The 12,709-nt window shown below is 35.7% G+C and overlaps 1 protein-coding gene and 1 long non-coding RNA gene across 3 annotated transcripts in view; one reads left to right on the forward strand and one right to left on the reverse strand.

Moving 5' to 3' along the window:
- MESR6 (misexpression suppressor of ras 6) overlaps positions 1-12,709 on the reverse strand; it is a 528,133-nt gene that overhangs the window by 174,050 nt on the left and 341,374 nt on the right. The window lies entirely within an intron of this gene.
- The window catches only part of LOC105673940 (uncharacterized), a 58,315-nt gene that overhangs the window by 39,066 nt on the left and 6,540 nt on the right, over positions 1-12,709 (forward strand). The window lies entirely within an intron of this gene.

The following is a 12,709-nucleotide window of genomic DNA, read 5'->3' on the forward strand; positions in this document are numbered from 1 at the left end:
GTCCCGTGTCGACTGTACCCGATCTCTCGAACATGCGGTATTCTTTATCATGTAAAAAACCGAGATAACATTTATCTGAATAACGTCGGCTTTCGAAGCCTAATGCTACGTTGCACAACTATTACACGAGAATTATCATAGAATTAAGAGAGCATGCATTCATATATTTTTATTCAATTAACTTAATACGGTAATATTTGCAGAATCGGCTGAATTTCTTGAAATGTCATTTGTATTGATCAATATTTGAATCAAATACATAAAGCTACGTACACCTTTTTTGATGATGGAGTAATTATAATTTTTATTAACGTTTGTTTAAATATGTATAAAATTATCTTTATAGAAATATTTTCAATATTTATGAGGCGCTTGATAAAGATCAGACATTTTTTCGCGAAATTTTTCGGAGTAAAAATGCATAATTTTTTTTTAAAGCAGCCTTAGCATTTGAAACGGATTGGCATTTAGAAAGATGCAAAGAGCAGCCACGCAGCATCTGCCCGTTTTTCCACGCGATGCGTATGCACGTATGCCGGGACGGCCCTGACAAAAATCACGCACATGAAGGTGGGGTGCATAAATTATGGCACCCGCCATGTTTGTCCCGTGGCGTGCCGATTGGACGAGCGAAAAAACAGGAATCCATCCCCCGTTTAAGTGCTCCCACACGCGCCCGCTTTTCACCCCAACGACGAAACAGCCCGCTCCGAAATACGCCATTTCTCTTGGAAACGATTTGGAAATCTAGTGCCAAAAGTTTTAGGGGGAAAACTTTGTAGTGAGATTTGTTATTGCTTATAGGAAGCTGTCAATCTTCTTTCTCCAATATGTTATGCACGTTATTGGGAGATGTGGAGGAATGTACAACCACGCTTGAAGCTATGTGTATTTATCACCGGTTATTAGTATCTTTGTAATTTAAAGGAGGAAGAAAATTCTGAGACTTCTTGACCTTGCTTCAAAATCAATTATTAAAAATTAACATACAAAGTGTTTGTAAAAATATACTTATTATGTGCATATAAACATGTACATATTGCTCAAATAAAATATATTTTATTTCTTCTTGATTAAGACTAGATAAGACTAGATAAGATAAGATTTTAGTCTTTAAAAGCATTTAAGTTTGGACATATGTTATTTGAAAGAAAAATCCGAATAAATAATACCCAACGAAAATCTGACACCATTTGAATAATTTATGTTTTCAACTTACTTGTGGTCTATCCTTTTCTTTTTATTGCGGTATATGTATATATGAACTTATTGAGGACAATGACGTGGACAACGACTAAAGATCGCATAAGATTTCACAAACGTAGAAAGAATTAAAAATTAATGGATTCCGTGCAGAATTGAAGTATAGTATTTGACTACGACTTCTGTAGAAGCTTACACCTGGCGCAGTTGCGCATTGAACGCAAATTGTACTTCATTGTACTACACAAAGGCAGCACATTGCTTACAATTCCGGTCATTGAACTACATTAAACGTATGACGCGAAATTTCATATAATATGTATGGCGACCGAAAATGTGCAAGAAAACGCACCTTCTTTCATTGTACGGTTGTAATTTTTAAATACGTGGAAAAAAATAGTTATTATAAGCAAAAGTAGATACAATGATAATTAAATTTGCATGCTAAAAGTTGATAAAATCGTTGTTAAAAAAATTAAAAGCAATATTATCTTTTATTTAAAAAACTGTCAAATTATGGACCATTATTTCTGTTATTACGAAAATAATATACTTCTCAATAAGCAAAATGTTAACAAATTGATGTTTATTGATCAAATTTGCTGTCAATCTACCAACATTGTTAACATTTCGCTATCTGGGTTATTGCATCTAGATTACAGTAATGCATTTGGCAAAAGCAGATAACTGTCGATATTCAGAATGATAATAATATGAATAATATATTATCAGTTCAAAACAAGTGGTTAAAGACTTTTATTTGGATCATTAGCATGTCGCATAATTTATCGTTATTACAAAGACTGATATCTATCTTAATTGACTTGATTATCTAATAATCTCGCTCTATCGGATACTCGCGTTCGATGTAAAGTCAGAAGCGGCGTGCACGTTTACGGAAATCTTTGTAAAAGAACGTACATGTCTCTCTTTTATGAAGTCAACGAAGCACATTTGCATGAAGGCACTATAGCGACGTTATCGTGTTAAAGTGTCCGTGTACACGTACGGACAGACTGCTCCCCTCGCAGGAAGTCGGCGACTGCGGTCGCGTCGCGCTAATGGAAATCGTAAACATTAATTAGCGGAGCACCCGCGGTCCACGCAACGAGAAATGGGATTCGATTCTAGTGTAGCAACATCCGACAACTGAAAAGCTTCTCTGTCTCTCGCGAACGCGCGCGCGCGCGCACTCTCTCTCTCTCTCTCTCTCTCTCTCTCTCTCTCTCCCTTTCTCTCTCCGTGTCTCTTTTGCAATGCCGGTGCGAGCGCATCCCCGCAACCGTCGATTATGAATCAGCGATCAAGTTCCATCGAGCGTTGTTTCGCGTATGGTGCATTGATGGATGATTCGGTAGCTTTGATCAACAAGGCCGCTACATCGAGTGTAGCCGGCCGCGTACATAGTAACTCGCGGTGTGTTTCTATTCCATCCGGTGATGTAAGTACAACTCCGGTTAATTGGCCGCGCGATTTCATCAATGTGAATTACGAATTATCAATTCCAGCATCCAAAGTTGCCAATGTAGCTAGCTTTTGTGTTATTAAAGTCATAGTTAATAATGTAGAAGTAGCAATGCGCGATGCTCAATTAAATGTTGCGCAAGAAAATGCTTGCGAACGTTTTTATTGCGACAAAAACGTAAAACTCCATGTCTGATTTTCTATAATATAAGTTACGTCGAGACGATAAAAGTGATGGCTTTGTTTCGCCGCTCGTTTCGACATGTTTCCGGTAACATCGTACTATCTTTCATGCGTGCGCGCTGGCTTGTCGACGATTTGACCATTCGCTTACATTGTCAGCACCTTTTTTATGCGATTGTCTGCGCCGCTAGTCGATAAACTATCGTCGTTTACGCCCTCCAACCGACTGCTTCCCGCTCAGATTCGATATGAGGCTTGACTGTGAAACTGGAAAGCCACTGACAAAAAAGGTGTTTATAAAAGTTGAACCGAAAATTCAATTAATCAATTGTCAAATGACACGCAGTAAATAACTCACACAGATATATCTATCAATTCCATTTTTATTTCTAAGTAAAAAGAAGTACTCCATATTATTATAGAAAAATGTATTTTAAATCAAATTAAAAACTTTAATTATTAAATTACATTTTGATTATAGATAATCATTCTCGAATATTTAATCTTCTAAAATCTCTCTTGGGATTATTTTCATAAATAACACAATAGTCGCGTACACATGTAACTCTTGAGGTCTTCATCGCATCTTTGCAAATTTCTTTTTTCTCTTTTCTTATATATATATTGCGATTTACGCATTTGACATACCACGCTTACGCGATCCACGCTACAGGTGCGGATGGCAGTACGGCATAGCTATCGAGAGGAGATCGAGAGGATCGAAAGCGAGCGGAACAAGGTCCCCTCGATTCAGCGATCCATGAAGCCTCCGGACGCGAGAGGCGTTGTAAATCTCTGTCATGCTCCATAAATCCCACCCTCGATATTGCTTTCTGCCCGAGGTTATATACAAGTACGTATACGTGTATAGATCTTTTTCCGGCGTTACCATCACTCGGACATGGATTTCAAAAAAGGGGAAACATCGTTCAAGAAAGGCACGAGATAAGGAAATCCACACGGACGTACACTATGCGGTATTCAGGCAGACACGCACCATAAATCCGCTTGTAGCGCAAGTGGTTTTTATCGCGTAGAATCTACACGATCGACACTGGAGATCGATATAAATTTGATTGATTGCGCGGATGATTGCAACATTGTGATCGCGGTTTTACGAAGCTGGAAAGTAAGGTAGTAGTGTACATCAGACACACAAGAAATAAACTTTTTTTTTTTTTTCTATTAACGTTGTAATGCGTAATACGCGATGTTAATAGAAAAACGTGGAAATTATTATAACTATTCGAACGATGGATTTAAATATTCAAATATCACGGAACATGTTACGGAAAACGGAGGACGGCAGTCTGCCGGCGAGTTACGAAAGATGAGGATAAGCTTATTGAAGTTGCAGCAAGTTAGACATCCGAGAGTCCGAGTTGAAAGACCGTTCCTTTCTTGCGGTTTAACGCGTCCGTCTGTTCATGAATTCTTGAAACTGCTACAAGTACGGTAGACGAGATCCGGTTTTGAGCGGTTTCGACGGACCGCGTGCAGAAAGCTAATTATCTTATTATTATTTTAGTAAACGTTAATGTGGTCGCTTGCGGTTAATAGCGCTTAGTTAATAGATGCGCAAAATTAAAATAAGTAACGTCGAAAAAATATGTTGAACTCAAAATTTATAACAAAATGAACATTAGAGGAGGAATTTGAATATAAATTCTCGATTTATCTATTTATTTGATAAATTGTGAATACAAAATATTTTTGCTCGTAACTTTATGCCAGATTTCATTTCTTCTTAATGTATTTTAAGTTCATATTTTTCTTCTTATTCATCTGTTTAAAAATTTGCATATACTTGGAAGGAACATGGTCAACAAAAAGTGTTGACAGATAGATTCTTTCATCTTTGAACCGCAAGGGATTTTGATTTGTTTCCTTTGATATCTGACTTTGATTGGCACAAAAAAACTGATTGCAAACGGAAGCAAAGAAGCAAAATCGATCCACACTGTGGAATTTTGGGCTGTTTTTGAACGAATTTGTTAAAGTACCTTTACATTGTGTCAGTTCATTTTTTACTCACAGTATCGTCTAAAGTTACTTTGGTGTTTTTAATTCGTTAAATCTCTTTTTTATAAAAATTATTTTAATAATGTCGATTCAGAAAATAAATACATTAAGATACATTTTAATATTTGTGAAAAAAAAGAGTCATCTAAATAAAAATAAAATTCTACAGCTCTTTGGTTCCTATAACATTTACAATTACAATTGAAAAATGGTACTGTTCATAGGTAATGGAAAAAATCGCGCGCACCACCGACAGCGCGTGTGATTGTAGTTAATGGGAATATCCCGGGGCACTTCGATTTCCAGTATTAATTGGGAAAGCTATACCCTGCATTTTCACGTATTATCCGGTAGAAAAGCGCGCAGTCTCTCTTGCGGAATTTTTTTCTCGCCATTAGCCTGAAGCTAATTACACCTTTAGTCGACGAGCAAAATTGCGTTTCGTATAAATTAAAATGGCTGCGCGTGGTCGCGACGGCAAGATATTTTTTGAACGTAATAAAGAGAAATAATAAAACGCCGGTTCAGTTCAATGAACGCATAAAAATAATAGTCCGTTAGGCACCAGTGTGTTTATTTCATTAATGTGAATGCAGCGAAAAGCTAATGCGCGTCTTCCATTCCGTACAAATGTATAACGAAATAAACTTTGAAAAATTTAACGTAACGTAACAACTTTGTTCAATAATTATTCGATAAATAAATAGCGTGCCAGCAAAATTCTGAATTAATCCGTTGAAATAAGTAAATCCGTATACATTTATCAGCTTGCATTTTGGTTTTATCTGTAAAATTAATTATTGTTTGGAAAACGCTAATTTATCATTGGTTGAGAATCGAGCAGATGTATCTGTAATCACTTTTTTAAATAGCAAAAATTTTATTGAATTAAATAATTGATAGCAATAATTATTAAATTTCTTTTTATTACAATTAATACACGTATAATATAAAAGAATTTTCTTTCATATAATCGCATTATTAATGTGTTATTTCATATGAGTTATTTTATAAACTATTGCGTATTTCGACGTAATATCGCAATATACCATAAAATAATTGCTAGCAAAATTATTAATTTTTTAATCAATTATATAAAATATTCAAAAAGTATATTAACAATTAAATTGCCTTTTTAAAGGCTGTATTAAATAATGGTAAAAGTGCTTTTATATGTTCTTTATTTAAACGTAATTAAATACGAATGTATTTTTCAATTACGCTATAATGTTCTAAGCCATTTTTTTAATGCTGAGTATGAAAACTGTAATTAAAAAATATATATATAACGCGCCTTGTCTTAAATATTTGTTTAGTTTCTACCTTCTTGCCAAAGAATAATCGTGTACATTTATCAACGACTCATCCGGCAGTTATCAACGCTATAAATATATTTATTTCATAAACTGTTCGAGATCGTAAGTCGTTCGATTAACTTCCTTATCCCCGTCCTCCAAAATAATTGCTTATCAACGAGACTGCTTATCTGGCCGCCGTCGGAGGCAATTATCGTTGCATCGCTGATATACTTAACATGCGATCAGCCTATTCGAATTGATCAACCTAGAAACGATCGACGATCCGCGCGTAATGCCCGAGAACAGTCCGCGTGTTATTGCACAGCGCGATCGTGTGGGTGTGTACACGCACAAATACTCTTTTTTTTCCTCTCGATCAATTAAAATTGAATATTACGCCGAGCAAACGCAACGACACCTGCGCAAATCTACATACTGGATCGACGAGTGCCAGGCCTGTCTTTGCATCAAGCTAATATCAGCACGTCGCGTATAGTGCGGTGTGCAAGGTTTCAAATCGACCGACCTTGTGTCACGCCTTTTCGATTGAAGAATCGGAAGAATCGCCGACGTTGGCGTGCTAAGAATCACGTAAAGTTCCATATATAGAACCGAGAGTAAATGGAAGATCTTTTAATCTCGCCATTTTCTGAATTGTGAGTTATCGTGTCGTGTTGAGGTACAGCTATCAGAGATTGTTATGCACAGCGTGCACTTCTTATTGATTCGCAAATATATATTTTTTATAAAAAAAATTAATACTAAACTTGTAGATGAATTTGTAGCTACAGAAAAAGAATTCTTTATGTAAGTAAAGTTATTTTAAAAAATCTCGGAGATTCTTGCTCAACAACTAATAACATTTCTATTATAGTATTACAGGTTTCAATTATACTAGATTTCGATTAACAATAATGCATAGGATAACTATGTTGTTATGTGTGCGACTCGACCAAATTATCTATAATGAACCGGAGATTGAGAAAGAGTTGAATGGCGGCGTTGCCTTAGAACCGAACCGTGCAGACAAGTTTGTTCGCCTACACGAGCGTCTATCAATAGCTTCTTTCGTCAGGTCCATCATTACGAGTTGTGAATTATGCGCTGAGCATGTCTGTGGATCGAAAAATCGAGTGCTAGCACGAAGTCGCACTTACGGAAAGGACATCGGAAGAAGTGATATTATCGGTGATAATCTATCGACACAAAAGATTACTTACGTAACATTTATGCGAGACAATTTATTTGTTGCATATCAAACGGCTTCGCGCGTTTAACGTCTAAAAATTTCAACAAAAAATGTAAAGAAATATTCTAGCGAAAGTAGTTTCACAATAATGTATACTTAAAAAATGCATTATATCGTTCGAATTAGCAAAAATGGATATATTATGACATTTTGTTGAATTAAAAAAAACATTGGATACGAACATTACTATTTCTCATATATTTTTTTTATGTACAGCAATAAATCAAACGTTAATACTTTATTTCTTTGACTTCTGGAAAGAAGAAAGCAAAAGAAACATATTCCAGCGAAAATGACTTCACAAATAATCGAATATTTAGCATATTGCGTTAGAATTTTTTCAAAAAGCACAATTCTTATCAGTCAATGTTATTCTAAATTTCTAGAATTTTGTTTTCTTTCCATTTTTTGCATAAGACTAGTTTTCTAGAAACATAGGTGCATTGCAATTAAAAATGTGCTGTTTATAAAAACGTGAAGAAATTAATTGATGGATAAATTATTGTGATGTGAAATCTGCGTGATTATATAGACGAGTGACATTTATGCATGCTCTTCTTATAGCGCTGTACATCAATAATTTATCAAGGCATTGATACATTCGGATCGAATTTTTTTCAACATCGTAATGACATTTAATAGCTAATCTCTCGTATATCTTTCATCAATTAATTACGATTTATTTATTTCCAAAACGATTATACAACGTTTCACTATGATCAATTAACTGTCCGGAAATTGCGCGTCTTCGAGCGATATAAATCTGTGTGAGATGTCTATTGGTCTCGTTCGAGATATCGATGTAATAATTAAATGTCATAAGTGATAAAGAAATGGTTGTGTGAAGGCCGCTAATTGTCAGAAAATGTTAAATCTAAAATACGTTTTATAAGAAAAATATTACGTAAAGTAATAAAATAAAGCCAAGTGTACGTCTGTACAGTAATGTGAGCTAACTACAATTTTCATTATGAGGACAACGATCTCACGAAAGCATATTTCTCTTTCTTCGGAAGGCAGGGGACGATTTCAAAAGCAACGGGCGAAACTTTGGCTATAGAAAAAATTCGGCAAGACTTCCACATTTCCGTTTCCGTAAGGTCATTGACTTCGATTGTCACGGACAATAGGAAGCGCGTGGCATTTTCGTTGCATAGTGGCGGGTTCAATGCGCTCTTGCATTCTACGTTACATACCACCTGTAGGGAGGTCATGCGCTTATGCGTCGAGCGTATCGCGGAACCATGTGCTCTGAAAATTGACGGTGTTTTCGCGGGAGCATCAATTACGTGACTATGGAAGACTGAGCTAGGTGGGGGAGGGGGAGGGGGAGGGGGGAGGGAGGGCGGAAAATGGTTGTACGACGTGTTTGTATGACCGCGCGCACGGACGCGCGTGTGTCTGCATGCGTGTACCCGGTGATCGAAATCAACCGTGCTCGAAGCTTGCGACATACGGTTCCCCGGAGTCATTGACACCGAGAGAGTCGCTATGGAGTTCAATTGGATGCCCCTGTGATTTTAGACTCGCCGTTGATTTACGGATTGCGCCGAGAGAAAGGCGATTCGCATCGCATTCGGATTCGCAACGTAAGGCACAGGGTAAGCGGAGATTATTCGAGACTGTTCGATTACGTTCTTGGACGCGCTGTATGAAATTAATGAATTGGTTCTTGGAAATTAACAAACGCAAATAATTAATTGAATTAATCGATTGAATAATTTTGGCACGTAATTGGTCTATAATGTAATTAAGATATCGATCTCTCGTCACACTATTAGTATATTATTGATGGTGCCAGGAAAAGTGTTTTCAAACTCCAGAAAAGTTTCATAATATAATTTTTAACGCTCTCTAACTTAGAGTCGTGTAAGAACTTTTAATATTTTCGATCTTACAGCTACAATAATTGTTAAAGTTGGCACCAAAGACTTTTATGTTAAGCTTTCAATAATATGTCAAATTTTTGTCACGTTGATTCATCGTACAACCATGAATCGCAAATCGCATGGTCCATAAAAGATCTTGTTACAAATAAGATATTTTATATCAGGCTACTATTGAAAAGAAGAAGAAAAATATACAATATACAAATATACAAATATATAAACAATTTTATCTTAACGAAAATTAACTGAAAAGAGTATTTTATAACCACTTTTCACAATTTATCCTTTGTATTAAGATCCAAATTAGCAATGTGAATTGTACATAGAGCTTATTTATTCGTGGATTTTTATAAAAGATAACTTTTATTCAAATCTCAATCAAAATAAATCTCTTAAATCGATAATTCAACAATACGTGCATTCTGTAATGCACATAATCACTGCTTACATAATGATTGCACTTACACGATAACCTCATTCATTATGAAACATAACACTCTTCAGCGCAACATCTGCTATCGATAATGGGTAGACTGTTAAACATAACTATCCGCAATCAGCGTGGAATTCGCATTACGCATCGCGGCAACCAAGATTCCCAACGACTTATCCCGCAATCAAGACGCTTTTCATAGATACTCGTCAGTCTTTGAACTGACAAACAGAACGATCTTCTCTATTCCCATCTATGACGTCGTTCAAAGTCATTAGCGATCATTTAACGAAAGTCTGACGGTCTCTGTGTTCTCTGCGCTATATATTTTTAAACTGTCCATATGGGATCTGTTTCTTTGAAATTTTACTTTTCTAAAAAAAAATTAATGCGGAACGACTCGTGATAAAAAAAGACTGTAGTATATAAAAATAGCGTTGCAACACTAAATTGCCGAAGTTAAAACGAATTAAAACGTTAATTCGCGCCAACGAAACTCAACGTTGTATTGCGATCCTCTACACGATCGTGAGACTAAGCAGTGTTTTGCGATACGAGATACGACACTTGCACCTAAAATACTGCGGATAATACATCATCCTCTTCTGACCTCGGTGATCGTGCAATTCTCAAGAGAACGGTTCGTCACTTTGTCAAAATTTTGGCAAAGTACGTCGCTATCGCAAGTAATCACTGTCATTAAAATATCTTTGTGCCACTCGCTCTAGACTGCTCTAGAACGACAAGATCGATAGCGCGCAGGTTTACTCGTGTTTTCATCGCCTGTAAACTTTCCGATGCACAAGTGATTTATTTATAGATAAATGTATAGGCATGTCGCGGTTTATTGTGCGGCAACCATGCAGAGCTATCACTTTTTGTTACGTATAATATTAACCAACGTATCATAAAAAAATCGCTGTCTGTATTAAGCAACGTCCTCGATTTACGATATCATATATCGATATTCGATCCTATTAACGACTGCGTTTGAAATCCACGCGCACGCATTTTTACGCATCGCCGCGTAAGAAAACAAAAAAAAAGCTGCCATTGAATGACGACTTCCGATGCATCATATGGTGTCGAACGGAGTCACGCGTCAATACAGAATGTTATCTAACATGTGCGATATTATTGCGCTCACTTGATACTTAAAATACGCGTGCGTACATACGTGCCGGTAAAAAGCGAGTACAAATGCTTTCACGCGGAGGGCAATGAGCTTTATGTTGAAAAGTGCAAACACGCCACGACCGTATGCGCCCTTTACGCCTTTTTAAAGTAATGATCACTGTTATTTCTGCAATTGTTCGACGAAAGGACGATAACCTTTACTACGCTTACGAAGTGTACTGAATGCTGGCCGTTGACATGCCGGGCTATTTCATGCCATCGTCCATTGTAATTTATCGACCACATATTATTTCAATAAATAATTGATAATTAATTTGTTTAAATGAAAACATTTTCCTATAGAATTTTCATTTAAAATTCTTTATATGTCAATTTCTCTAAATTATTATTTGCAGAATAGTTCTTAATCCAACAAAAATGATAACGTAATATTTGCAGTGAATATATATAAAATAAATAATTCGAAATTTACAAGATTTAACATTTCTCTATGCCTTTCAAAATCTTCACATCTTTCGGATAACATTATAGTTGTTTTAATTTATATTTTGTTCTAATTAAATTTTTTTTGTTATAAACTTAAAATTGTATTATACATACAAATGTATAGCAGTATGTGAGATCGAGTTGTATATATTCATACTATTTTTTAATACACTTCAAATATTTATATATTTTACTTAATGATTTTATGTGTATAATATATCTCATGCACACCAATGCGAGACAAATGTAACTATTAGTAACACATAAGTTGAAAGAGAAATGCCCGGCAAAAATCTACGTATCATAAATATTGCATTATAATTGATAAAAATTTTTCCATAAAATTTAATAAAGAGGTAAAATGCTATATTTAACAAACAAAATCAGCAAATTATCATCTAGCTACGACACTTTGCACACCGTTATACGTCTTGTAATGAATGAAGAAGGTCCGATAAGTTTGCTGTGTCGATCTGAGATCGTAACTAGTCTTCGACCCTATTAAGAAGGAAGAACATTCCCAAACCAACCCTCTTTAACCCTCACCACCCCCCGAGGAGTTTGCGCGTGACTGTTTAACGATCCGCGGCCATCTTGAACGCACGGCGTCGGCGTCGGCGTCGGCGTCGACGTCGCTCGTCACGTCACCCAACGAGGTTGCGGGTTCTCCGGAAACTGCAAAGGAAACCCTCGTTCTTATCATTTACGATAGATGGCAATGTTGGTTCTTATCCGGTTTTCCAAGAATTCGCTGGGGATAAAATAAACCTAAGCTTCACCACTCTCTCTCAAAATTTTCCAACATTTTAGAATTCCAACTACATCTTCAAGTTGAATCTGCTGAATGGTATGTTTTGATATACTTGTTTATGTAAAAAATTACTATAAATTTTTCAAAAAGGATCTGGTCAAGTTACGATTGGATATGCTAATTCCTGTTTTTTTTCAAAATTCTAGGATTAGTGATTTAAAATTTCTATAAATAAAGTAACATCCTCAATAGAATTGAGAGGTTTTGCAAGTGCAAAAAAAATATATAATAGTGATAAGTTCTGATTTATAATTTACATAATAAATTATAGAAGAATGTATATTAATTTCTTTTTAATCTTGCAATCAATTTGATAAATTCTTACTTTTGCCATTATTTATAATATTAATATTAATAAAATTCAAAGATTCCTTAGCTGAAATAGTTAGAGAAGAGGTAAATGAGGGTAAATAGTATATATAACGTGATTAGATTGTTCCGTGCAAGCATTTTCCGCGGTCGAATTACGGAACTTTAATACACACCAGGTATTTTGGTTAATCAAAGATTAAACGTGAAACGGAGATAACATTA

This window comes from Linepithema humile, chromosome 2, assembly GCF_040581485.1.
Source record: "Linepithema humile isolate Giens D197 chromosome 2, Lhum_UNIL_v1.0, whole genome shotgun sequence".
NCBI classification, from domain to species: Eukaryota; Metazoa; Arthropoda; class Insecta; order Hymenoptera; family Formicidae; genus Linepithema; species Linepithema humile.